Here is an 11,781-nt window from a genome sequence, read left to right on the forward strand (position 1 = left end):
GTGTCAAATGTCCACCATCTTGGGGCATGCTGAGTGCAGGGATCTGGCCACAGACCAGGGGCCTCTTCCAGCTGCCCAATCAGAGCCCTCTGTAGCCCAGCCCTAGCCTGCAGGCCCCTTGCCCCCAGCTCGTGGGCAGGGTCCCTCTGAAGCTGTTACCCTCATTACTAGAATGTAGGTCACAGGGTGATTTGTGTTGTCCACAGGCGCGTGCCTGGCACCTAGAACACACATTCAAACATTCAGTAAATGTTTGTTGAGGGTCATATGAATGAATGAAGGATGCGCCCAACACCAGCCTTTTAGCCAACATTCTCTCATCACGAGAATTTTCTAGGGGCTCAGACACCAGTCCCTGGGTCCCTCCAATTCCAAAGACACACTCAGCTATCCAGACGGTTCCCTCAAATGCCTCCCCCAGACTTGGGAGAGACTAGTACACAGGCAGCCTCTCCGGAGCACTCCCTGCACCAGCCTCCTCAAGTTCCCCAAACTCTCATCCCGCCTTATTCTCCCTGGAGTGGGTGAGGGCCCATGCTGGCAGAGCAGCTCGCAGCCACCCCTGCAGAGATGGGCTATCTGACACCTTGTGCTTTCTTCAGAACCCCTTAGGGCCTCAGCTGAAGCTCAGACAGAGTGCGCGTGCGCACGTACACACACACACACACACACACACACACACACACATCTAATTTTCAACACACTTGCACAAATATAGAAACATCATGGGGAAAAATGCAAAATACCTATGATTTCTGAGACAAGATCCGAGATGTCAAAGATATTCCCTGCTTATTCTGCTCATGCCCGGGCTCCCCTGCCCACCCCCAGTGCATTTATGTGATATCATGAAAAAGCAGCAGGGGTGGCATGAACTTGCACACCAGGCTGCCCAGGCTTGAGACCCAGCTCTGCCACCCAGAAGCCGGGAGCCCCTGAACAAGCAGCAATTCTGCGCCTGGGCTTTCCTGACTGCAAAATGAGGATAATCACAGCCCCTGCCTCCAAAGTGTCCCGAGGATCAAATGAGTTCATGATACTCGTACGGCGCTCGGATCGTGGTAAGTGTGCTGCATAAGTGCTCCTTAAATCACCATCTGGAGTTTCCATACCAATCTCTCCCTGGCTTCATCTTATTTTTTTTCTCCCCCTCATTTTTATTCCTCTCTGATTTCCTCATGTATGTTTTTTAATCTTGTCATATTGAGTGCATCTCTGCAAACTGCTTCTAATACTTCAGGGAACTAAATGCTGTGTTTCGTGCTCTCTTTTCCCCGTCACCTCCTGGAATATGTAGTAAGTCTTTGTGAGGATGTCAGCCTCTCCCCGCTGGGCTGGGGGTGTCCTGGGTAAGTGGCTATGCCCACCATGGGAGCAGCACACAGGCCCAGCTTGCTGGGGGCCACACTCATGGGAAACAGAGAGGGGTGACAGTGAGAACAGAGGCAGGACAGAGCCAGCTTCTTGATCCTGCTGCCCTGGAAGCTTCTCCTCCCAGCATCAAGCACAGGCAGATTTGGGGTTCTGTTGTCTGAGAGAGGTGGGATTTCCTTGCTGTAAGTGGGACAAGTATCATCACTATTAACCATCATGAATGAGAATGAAACAGAATGAGAAGACAAAAAGCCAGAAAGATGTTCTCATTCCTCTGTGCTCACACAGCTCATCAGAGAGGGTTGAGGCATGGGACCCCACGTTCTAACCCCAAGGAGTCCCTATAACCCTGTCTGCTACACTGAGACACAGGTCTCTTCCTGCTCACATGAAGTAAGCCATCTATTTTTTTTTAATCCCCATAGAACACAAGTGGCAATGAAAAGACACAATATAAAGAAAAGAAAAATATAAAGAAAACGTTAAGTAGATCAGTGGTTGCCAGGGGCTAAGGGAAGGGAAAAATTGGTACAGGTTTATTTTTGAGGTAATTGATGAAGGGTTCTGGAATTGCTGGTGGGGTTACACAAATTTGTGAATGTACTAAAAACAACCAAATTGGACAATTTAAAAGAGTGAATTTTATGGCATGTGAATGATCTCTTAATTTAAAAAAAAAAGCCTATAAAAGTTTCATTTACAACCACAGAAGGCCAGGCGCAGTGGCTCATGCCTTTAATCTCAGCACTTTGGGAGGCCATAGTGGGCTGACTGCTTGACCTCAGGAATTCAAGACCAGCCTGGGCAACATTGTGAGATCCCGACTCTAAAAATAGATACATACATAAATAAATAATAAAATAACACCACAGAGCCCGACCCCAGACCCATCCTAGATGAGGATGCTCCAGGCCTGACATTGCCAGTGTCTGCAGTGGGCCGTCGTAGGACCTGAGTGTACCTTAAGGCAGTGTGGGATCTGTGGCTGAATTTCAGGAAGATTCAGCTTGTATTTCCTACATGGGAAAGCCCCTCGGAAAAGTAGGGGTTGATCCCCCTGCCCCTTCATCACTGATGGTGGCACCCCCACGGGCACGTAGTCTGGCCAATGGGATCATCTCAGGCACCAACGTACTCCATGGTCTGAAACCTTTTTTTTTTTTTTTTTCCCTGAGACAGAGTCTTGCCCTGTTGCCCGGGCTGGAGTGCAGTGTGGCTTCATCTTGGCTCACTACAAACTCTGCTTCCCGGGTTCAAGTGATTCTCTAGCCTCAGCCTCCCCAGTAGCTGGGATTACAGGCACTCGCCACTGCGCCCAGCTAATTATTGCATTGTTAGTAGAGACAGGATTTCACTATGTTGCCCAGGCAGGTCTTGAACTCCCTACCTCAAATGATCCGCCCGCCTCGGTCTCCTAAAGTGCTGGGATTACAGGCGTGAGCCACCGCGCCGGGCCCGGTCTCTAAGCATTGTCACTTCATAGGATCCCCTGGCAGCCCCATGAGGGAGACAGGGCCACAGTCACTGACCCTATTTGGCAGCTGAGTGAAGGTGGAGCTCAGAGGTGGAGCCTAAACCCAGGCTGGACCCACACTAGTTTCCTCGTGGGTCGGAGATGTCTGCTTTACTTTTATGAAAACATCGTCCCGATCTCGCACACCTAAAGCTGTGTATCTGGGTGCGCCGGGCCGACTGCCTGGTACCCACCTGCCTTCAGGCCTCCAGCTCTTGCCTGCAGCGACCCCTGGTGGGCGCGCCGGCCTCGTCACCTCCAGGCTGGGGACTCCCTTCCCGGGAGGCCGCACCTGGAAGGAATACGCCCCGGATACGGCCGGTTGATGGAAACGGAAACCGGCTGGCTCACTGCCAGCGGCCTGGTCAAGAACGCCGGCTCCGACTGCCGGGGGTATTCGCCCACCTCACCCACCTGCCAGCCGTGTGTCCCTGGAGTCCCCAGCCTTTCTACCATCTCAGGCCTGGGATGGAAACAGCACTTCCTGCAGATGGCTTGGGAGGCCTGGAAGGACGGTTCAGGTAAAGTGCACCGCCCAGTGCCACAGTATGGGCACAGGTGCTGGTGCTGCTCCTCGCTGTGGACCCGCCCCACGTGTTCATGCTCATCAACCCACTATGAAATTAGTTCACTCTAGGCCAGGCACAGTGGCTTATGCCTGTAATCCCAGCACTTTGGGAGGCCGAGGCAGGTGGATCGCTTGAGGTCAGGAGTTTGAGACCAGCCTGGCCAACATGGTGAAGCCCTGTCTCTACTAAAAATACAAAAAATTAGACGGGCGTGGTGGTGCGTGCCTATAACACCAGCTACTCAGGAGGCTGAAGCAAGAGAATCTCTTGAACTTGGGAGGCGGAGGTTGCAGTGAGCTAAGATCACACCACTGTACTCCATCCTGGGCAACAGAGCAGACTCTGTCAAAAGAAAGAAAGAAAAGGAAGGAAGGGAGGGAGGAAAGAAGGAAGGAAGGAAGGAAGGAAGGAAGGAAGGAAGGAAGGAAGGAAGGAAGGGGAAATTAGTTCACTCCACAAACACATCGAGTGTCCCCTGTGTGTCTGAGGCAGGGAAAGGAGGAGATCTGCCTCTTAGTTTTCATAACAAAGAAGGACCTGGACCCTTCCAGGCCACAGGAGCCTCAGCCTGCACCCAGGACACAAGTGTTTACTAAGCACCCCGTCGGTCCCGCCAGGAGCTCAGGGACTAATGAGATCCCACCTCTGGGAGTCACTGCAGCCCAGAGGGGTGAGGGGCAGTGCCACAGAGAAGCCAGGCCTCAGCGGAAGGAGGGAGGGAGGGTGGCCAGCCCCAGGGAGGGAGGGAAGCCTCACAGGAGAAGGGCACACGTGTCCAGAATGTTCCCTCTCCACAGAGAGGGTCTTTCTCTCCAAAGCACGCTGCTGCAGACAGCATCTGTGGCCCACATAGAAAGAGGCTCGCCTTTGATCCAGCCTGAGATGTTCCCTTTTTTGTCTCTGCTCAGAAGCGCAGCCTGAAAGGAGAGTGAGGCACTGCCTCCTTTTGAAATCACACAGCTGCTGCTGAGGCCCCAAAGAAAGATAAAAATTCACTGGGATCTTTCCCCAGATCTGTGTTGCTCTCACTGTAGAAGCTGTTTGCAACAATATTGAGAAAACACCTAATGCCCAGTTTAAATCTTCTTTAGAAGTTTGGGAGTAGGGGAAGGGAGAGGAAATTATTTTAGAATTCCGCTTCCCTGTGGCAACATCCAAAGACAAGAGAAACACAGAGAGCACTGGTGGGACCTGGGAGGAGGCAAAGATTTCTCTAAACCAACGCCTGGGGCTTCCAAGAACCAGATACTGGCTGCCACTTCAGGATCCTGGCACCCCGAGCTCCAAGTTCCACTTCCAGATATTTGGTGGCTTCCAGCCCTGGGGATGTCATTTAACCTTTCTGGCCTTGATGTCCACATCCACTTCACTTCGTAAATCTCCCTGCAGAGCCCACTGTACACCAAGGGCATGCCCCGGAATCCAGGCCCTGCCTCCGGGAGTTCCCATCTGTGTACGGGTGTAAGAGGCACGTGTCTCTATTCATAGGGGCTTATAAGGCTGGCGCTAGCCATGCTAGCATTCTGGAAACTTCTGAGAAGGGGCTCAAACATGTTCTGAGAAGAGGGCCCAGCCCCCTCTACCTGGCAGAAGTCAGGGAATGAGCCCACTGTGGATTTTTAAGGTTCTGGGGGCCTCTCCCCTTGGCTGTGAGGCTTATTACCCCACTGTGGTGATGGACTGAAAACCCCCAGTGGGGATGGGGGCACACCAAGCTCAGAGACACAGCAGCAAAGTGGGGGCCTGAGAAAGCTGCCTCCCAGGCCTGCTGATCAGGAAATTCCAAACAGGAAAGGGTGATTAACAACTGCGGGAGCGGGAAGAGGGGAGAGGAGAGGAACAGGACAGGGAAAAAGACCCTAGATCCTGGGCCTGCCCGAGGGCAGGAGCCAGCCTGACCAAAGTGAGCCTAGAGGCCATACAGACACGGGCCCCTCTGCAGAGCTGGCCTGTCAAGGGGGCGGGGCAGGGGCTGCAGCCTCGCTGTCCCTGCCACACAGCCTGGGCCCTGCATGGAGCTGTCCAGGCCGGTGAGGGGATGCTTTCTGACTGCTCTACTTCTGGGGAATAAGGACTCCTGGCCTTTCTCCATGCCCCAGTATCATCTGCAAGCTCTCTCCTACCCCTCACTTTTTCTTTTAAGGAGAGTGACCCCAGAGGGCTGGAGTTCTGGGAGCCTCCAGAGCTTCTGTGGGTCTCAGTGGCTGGGGGGCGAGGGGGTGAGAACAGTGCTGGACTCAACTTTGCCTTTCCTGCGTCCGCCCAATGTCCCTGGGAGCCCAGGTGATCCTCACTGCCTCCTTTCCCTGTTCCCGTGACAAGCCACAGCCTGGCCTCCAAGCCAGCTTCCCCCCTCCCCTACCCCCCGCCCCGTTCTTCTGGGGTCGCCCTCTTCTACCCTGGACCCGACTTCCTGGAAGGAAGGCCGAGGCGGGAGAGGCTGACTGCAGGATTCAGCCAGCCCGGGACCTGAGCCTGGGCCCCCTCGGTCCACCACAGCTCCGATTTTTTAGTGTAGATATTGTATGTAAGTACAGCACATATAGAGAAAAGCGCACGAGTCCTGAGCGCACAGCTCAAATCCCACACGTATCACCCGAGCAGCCTGCGCAGAGCAAGGGCAGAGCGCCCCCTTGCGGTCACATCCTGTCACTACTCAACCGAGGGTGCCCGCTGCAAGGTTAGGTCTCCCAGCCTGGTGCTTCATCCGGGAATTAATAGATTCCCACCAGGTGGTGTTTGTGAGGGGTAGATGGTGAGGATATCTGCAGCTGCAGTTTGCTCATTCTCATGGCTGCACTGCATTCTGCTGTGTGAGCAGAACACAATTTATCCTTCCACTGCTGGTGGGCATTTGGGCGGTTTGCAGTTTGGGGTCTGGCCAGTCCTGCTGCTGCTATGAGCATTCTTATGCCTGCCTTTTGGTGAATTCACACGCCTGTGGGCTGAGTATGTGCCTGGGGTTGGGATGCTGGGTGGGTGTGTTCCATTTCAACATTGATGGCAGGATTGTTGTCTATTTCACTCCCCACCATATCCCCACCACCTCGAATTGTGCTTGGAATATCGTAGGGGCTCAGTAAATATCTGTTGAAATGAATTCTCTCAATCTCTCTCTCTGTTTTTCATTTGTTTGTTTGTTTGTTTGTTTTGGGGTTTTTTGTTTGTTTTTTGTTTTTGTTTTGTTTTGTTTTTTTTGAGACAGGGTCTTGCTGTGTTACCCAGGCTGGAGTGCAGTGGCACCATCATAGCTCCAGGGGACCCTGGCTTGTCCCCCTCTGCCCCCAGCGCCCAGCAGAGAGCCTGGCACATGAGGAGAGTGAGGTTTGAGGGGAGAGGAAGGAGAGGACATTCACACCCCATGACTGGCTACCCAGGGCAGGACAGCAGGGGCCCAGGAAGGTGACTGGGAGAAGGAGGAGGACTATGGCCAGGAGCTGGGTTCCGCTTGGAAAATGCATCCTGTCAGGCCCTAGCATCTGTCAGACACACAATCATGCGATGAAGGAGATGTTGGTATCAATTAACTCGTGTTCAGTGAAGGCCAACCCTGGACAGTGAGCAGATTACCTATGTCTGCCAGGCAGGGTGTGGAGGCGAGAGGCACATTGTAGCTGGATCCGAAAGCTGCTTATTGCACTCGAATCAGCAGCCGACGCCTCCTCCCATTCAGGCCACCCAGAGGTCTGACCGATGACCTGCCCCTGCCCCAGGATGTGGGAGTGCCAGGCGAAATGCAGTCTTTGCAGCTGCAAGGGAGGGCTCCAGCCACCATGCTGGAAGAGGCTCACAGGGAGAAGGAGGCGGAGAAGGGATGCGACCAGTGCTGCCGATTCTTAGTGAGCCGCGCCGTTTTGCCAGGTGGGGCCACCCTCAGAAACAAGCCAGCCCGCGTTTCCCCAAGTCAAGAGAGTGCTGTAGACATTGTAATGTGCACGGACCCGGGAGGAGGGCAGCGCCACAGCCCTGGCCACTGGGTCAAGGGGAAGGTGAAGTAGGTGGGGGCGAGTGGCCACAGCGCTCATCAACGCCCGCCCTATCACAGTAGACTCATCTGCACTCCAAGTGCCAAGGGTGAGGCCAACTCAAACCCACTGCAGTCAGGGAATCCCGGAAAGAGAGAAAGGGGGTCTCACCAGCAGCTGGAGGCAGAGCAGGGTTCGCTGCACTCCCACAAGGGACCTCCCCACCAGCCCCTGTGGCTCAGGGACAGTGAGGGGCTGGGCCGGTGCAGGAAGGAGCTCATTTCTCTGTAGGAGGGAGGCCGAGAGGCTAAGTGGGGAGGAACTGGATGTTCTGAAGAATTGACATGGCCAAGCGCCCAAGGAGACCACAGAAGTGCCCCGTGTGCCTCCTGAGCCACCAGCCAGTGGGGGTGGCACCGGGCAGACCGCAGCTCCAGCCCACTCTGCGCGGGTGGAGTCCCCATGTGTCCAGGGGCACAGCCACGTCCATACAGGGGGTGACCCAAGGGACTGAAGGGGCAACTCAGTTCAGCTCTAAGTCTGAGGCCACATTCTGCCTCTTTCCTTGAACTAATTTCTCACTTGAACTGAAGACTTAGGTATCTCCTACAAAATTGCTTTGCCCCATGGACTGGTTTTAGATTTTATATTTTTAGAGAGTGAGCTCCAGAAAACAACTTTGAATCCTCTTTGGTACCTTGGCAGCGCTCCCTGGGCCACCAGGGAGGAAAGGCCCTGCCACTTCCCACAAAGGCTCTGGATGCACCGTGTCCCTGCGGACGCACTCCTGCCCCACAGCCACGCCCACAGGAAAAGGTGCCCGAGAGAACCTTGACCCTCTGGCCAGAACCGGACGGGCTTGTAAACTCACCGAGTTCCACCAGTTCAAACTCAAGTATCCAGCCAAAACAAATAGAGAACTGGTAGGCACCGAGGTCCGCAGCATTGTGTTCACGGATGCGTTCATTCGTTCCAACATTCATTCATTCCTTTTCCCAGGCCGTGCTAGCAGCTGGGACACAACCCAGTCCTGGCCCCTGTCTTCAAGCTGCGCACCCACACTGGAGGGGCAGACACAGACACCCCTTCTACACGCGGGGGGAAGGAGGCAGTGTGGAGCAGGAGCAGCCCCTCCACCTCCCCGGGCCTGGGGTGAGGAAGCTTCCTAAAAGGGCTGCCATGGCTTAAGGGATGAGTGTCAGCCAAGATAAGGTGGGCGGAGAAGCATCCTAGGCAAAGGCAGCCAGAGAGCAAAGGCTTCCGTGCAAGATGCTTGAAGCACCTGGGCATGGCGGGAGCACAGAGGACCAGCCCTGCCACCTCTCGAGGGCGTGTGGACTTCACAGTGCTACCACGGAGCCGCTGAGGTCTGATTTGTGCCGTTTTTAGCTGGTCGGAGGGACTGTTTGACCCGACTTCTCATCCTCAGAGGACTCCAGGGATGGACTTCAGAGCTCACCTCCAAATGAGATTTGAAATTTAATCATGTACCATGTCAATATATACACCTACTGTGTACCCACAAAAAATTAAAAATAATTAAAAAAAATAAAGAAGCTGTTGCAATAGCCCAGGAGAGATTCTGGGACCTGAACTGGGATTTGTGTGGATGGAGAGGAGAAAATGCCACTTAGGTTTCAAATTTGGCAGGATTTGGTGATTGAGTCAGTGAAAGGCAGAAAAATCATTTCTCATCTCCACACCCCCAACACTGTGCCTTCTAACAGGGGCAGTTCCTGATAAGGACACGATCTTCTGATGGGAGAGCAAAATGTCAACATCCTTGGTTATGAAGGCTTTTGGCCAAATTACAGGCAATAGCAGGCAATGGAAGGAGGAAAATGAGAGCCTGGAGAAGCAGGGCAGAGCCCACCTGCTCAACTAAGAGAGGGGACAGGGCTGTGAGGCACGGGTGCTCCAGAGGCTGAAGGAGCCAGTGCTGCTGGGAGCTGCCTGGGGGCGGGAGATCTCCATGAGCCAGGGTTCTGGGTATGAGTGGCCCAAAAGACACCCCGGGAGAGAGGACATCAGGGGAACAAGCAGCTGAGGGGGTTGGCACGACACAATCCCTTCTCCCAGCCCAGAGCCTCTCCAAAACCTGAGGCCAGATATCCCCGTTTTCACAACACTAGGTAAGCAGATTCTGTCTTGGGGAATGAGAAAAGCACGAAGACCTGCTGAAGCCAGTGCAATCCTGGAAAGTGCCTAGAGAGCACCCCAGGAGAGAGTGTGACCTGGGTCACTACAGACGGGGCTGGGGAACGACACTGTTAACGTGATGACCATCAGCTGTCCCCAGACCACACCAGCGTCCGGGAGTGAATGAAGCAGGCACCTTAGTAGGCAAGGGGGAAGCCCTGCCTTGCTGAACATGCATCCCAGGCTCCCGGAGTGCCCCTAGGAATTTCTGCACACATCCATGCACTTGTGGCCCAGGGGCCAGAGCCAGGGGTCGTTTTTCTCTCTGCCCCTCCAAAGCAGGGGTTTCCTAGTGTGGCACATTTGTGCCCCAAATTCTCAGAGGTGTTTTATTCCCAGCCCCTGTCCTCAAAAGAATCAGACATGATCCAAAGGGGGGGCTGGTAGGGGACACTGAGACCACAAGGCTGCACCATGCCCAGTGTTGCCTGCCTGGCACAGGCTAGCAGGAGACTGGCATCGTGCTGCCCCTTCTTCCCAGTGGCCATCGGCATGGGTGGAAGAGCGCCCTGGGCCCTGGTGGTGCAAGGAGGGCGGGAGACAGACCCTCGCACTCCTCTGGTCTCCGGGTCGTGGGCCTGGGTGGAGGGGGCACCCACCCTGCTGGAACTGGGTGCTCCAGGCTGTGCCCGTGGCCTCAACACTCTGCACTTCTTAAAGGGGAAATGACAAAGTGCAGCCTGTTCTTTCTCTTCCTCACCCTCTGAAACTTCTTTCTGCCCAGTGAATTTCTGATACATTTTAACTGAAAAATTGATATACCAATAAAGCAAATTGGGAGTAGGCTGGAATGAATAGTTGGAGCACAGAGGATTTTTAGGACAGTGAAACTACTGTGCCTGATACTATAAGGGTAGATGTGTGTCATCGTCCATCTGTCCAGACCCATAGAACGCACAACACCAAGTGTGAACCCTAATGTAAACTGTGGGCTCTGGGGGATGATGAGGTGTCAATGTAGGTTCATTGTAACAAACATGCTGGCTGCTGTGGTGTGGGATGTTGACAGTGGGGAAGGCCGTGTGTGTGGCAGGGGAAGGTGTTTTATGGGGAACTCACTGTCCCCCTCAACTTTGCTATAAACCTAAAACTGCTCTAAACAATGAAGTCTATTAATTTTATTACATTGCATTAAAAATTAAAAATAAAAATAAAAAGATTAAACTTTTACAAACATTGTTTAGTTCTAAAGAATTGCAAGAAAAAAATAATTTTTTTTTTTTTGAGACGGAGCCTTACTCTGTCACCCAGGCAGTGCAGTGGCGCGATCTTGGCTCACTACAACCTGGCACCTCCCGGATTCAAGCAATTCTCCTGCCTCAGCCACCTGAGAGGCTGGGATTACAAGCGTATGCCTCCATACCCTGCTAAGTTTTGCATTTTTAGTAGAGACGAGGTTTCACCACGTTGGCCAGGCTGGTCTTGAACTCCTGGCCTCAAGTGATCTGCTCACCTCAGCCTCCCAAAGTGCTGGGATTACAGGCGTGAGCCACCGTGCCTGGCTCTTATATTTCTTCTGAAAACCCACACTTTCATTAAATGTTCAATCACTAAACTTTATTAGTATGTGCCAGACACTGTTGTAGACAGATTTTACCAGCACACAGGTAGGTTACACTTTCATTAAATTTTCAATCACTAAACTTTATTAGTATGTGGCAGACCCTGTTGTAGACAGATGTCGCCAGCACCTAGGAAGGTTCTCCTCTGTTCCCTCATGGAGTCTTCATCCTAGTGAAGACAGATGATAAACAAATAAACATGTAAATAAGGCCGGGCGCGGTGGCTCAACGCCTGTAATCCCAGCACTTTGGGAGGCCAAGGAGGGCGGATCATCTGAGGTCAGGAGTTTGAGACCAGCCTGGCCAACATAGTGAAACCCCTTCTCTACTGAAAATACAAAAATTAGCCAAGCGTGGTGACGCATAACTGTAGCCCCAGCTACTCGGGAGGCTCAGGCAGGAAATCGCTTAAACCCGGGAGACGGAGGTTGCAGTGAGCTGAGATTGTGCCATTGCACTCCAGCCTGGGCAACAGACTGAGACTTCATCTCAATCAATCAATCAATCAATCAGACACTTTCGAATTCTGGTCAGTTCTGTGGAGAAACTAAACATCGAGTTTGACGAACTGCTCACTGGGGGACACTCTCGCTTCAGAT

General features: G+C 53.2%; 1 long non-coding RNA gene across 1 annotated transcript; it reads left to right on the forward strand.

The window, feature by feature from the left end:
• The first annotated feature begins 503 nt into the window (after positions 1-503).
• Positions 504-8,987, forward strand: LOC144333911 (uncharacterized). The gene is made up of 2 exons (XR_013403051.1): positions 504-1,061; positions 6,662-8,987. It is a non-coding gene; the product is annotated as an uncharacterized LOC144333911 (long non-coding RNA).
• Positions 8,988-11,781: the final 2,794 nt, after the last annotated feature.

This window comes from Macaca mulatta, chromosome 13, assembly GCF_049350105.2.
Source record: "Macaca mulatta isolate MMU2019108-1 chromosome 13, T2T-MMU8v2.0, whole genome shotgun sequence".
NCBI classification, from domain to species: Eukaryota; Metazoa; Chordata; class Mammalia; order Primates; family Cercopithecidae; genus Macaca; species Macaca mulatta.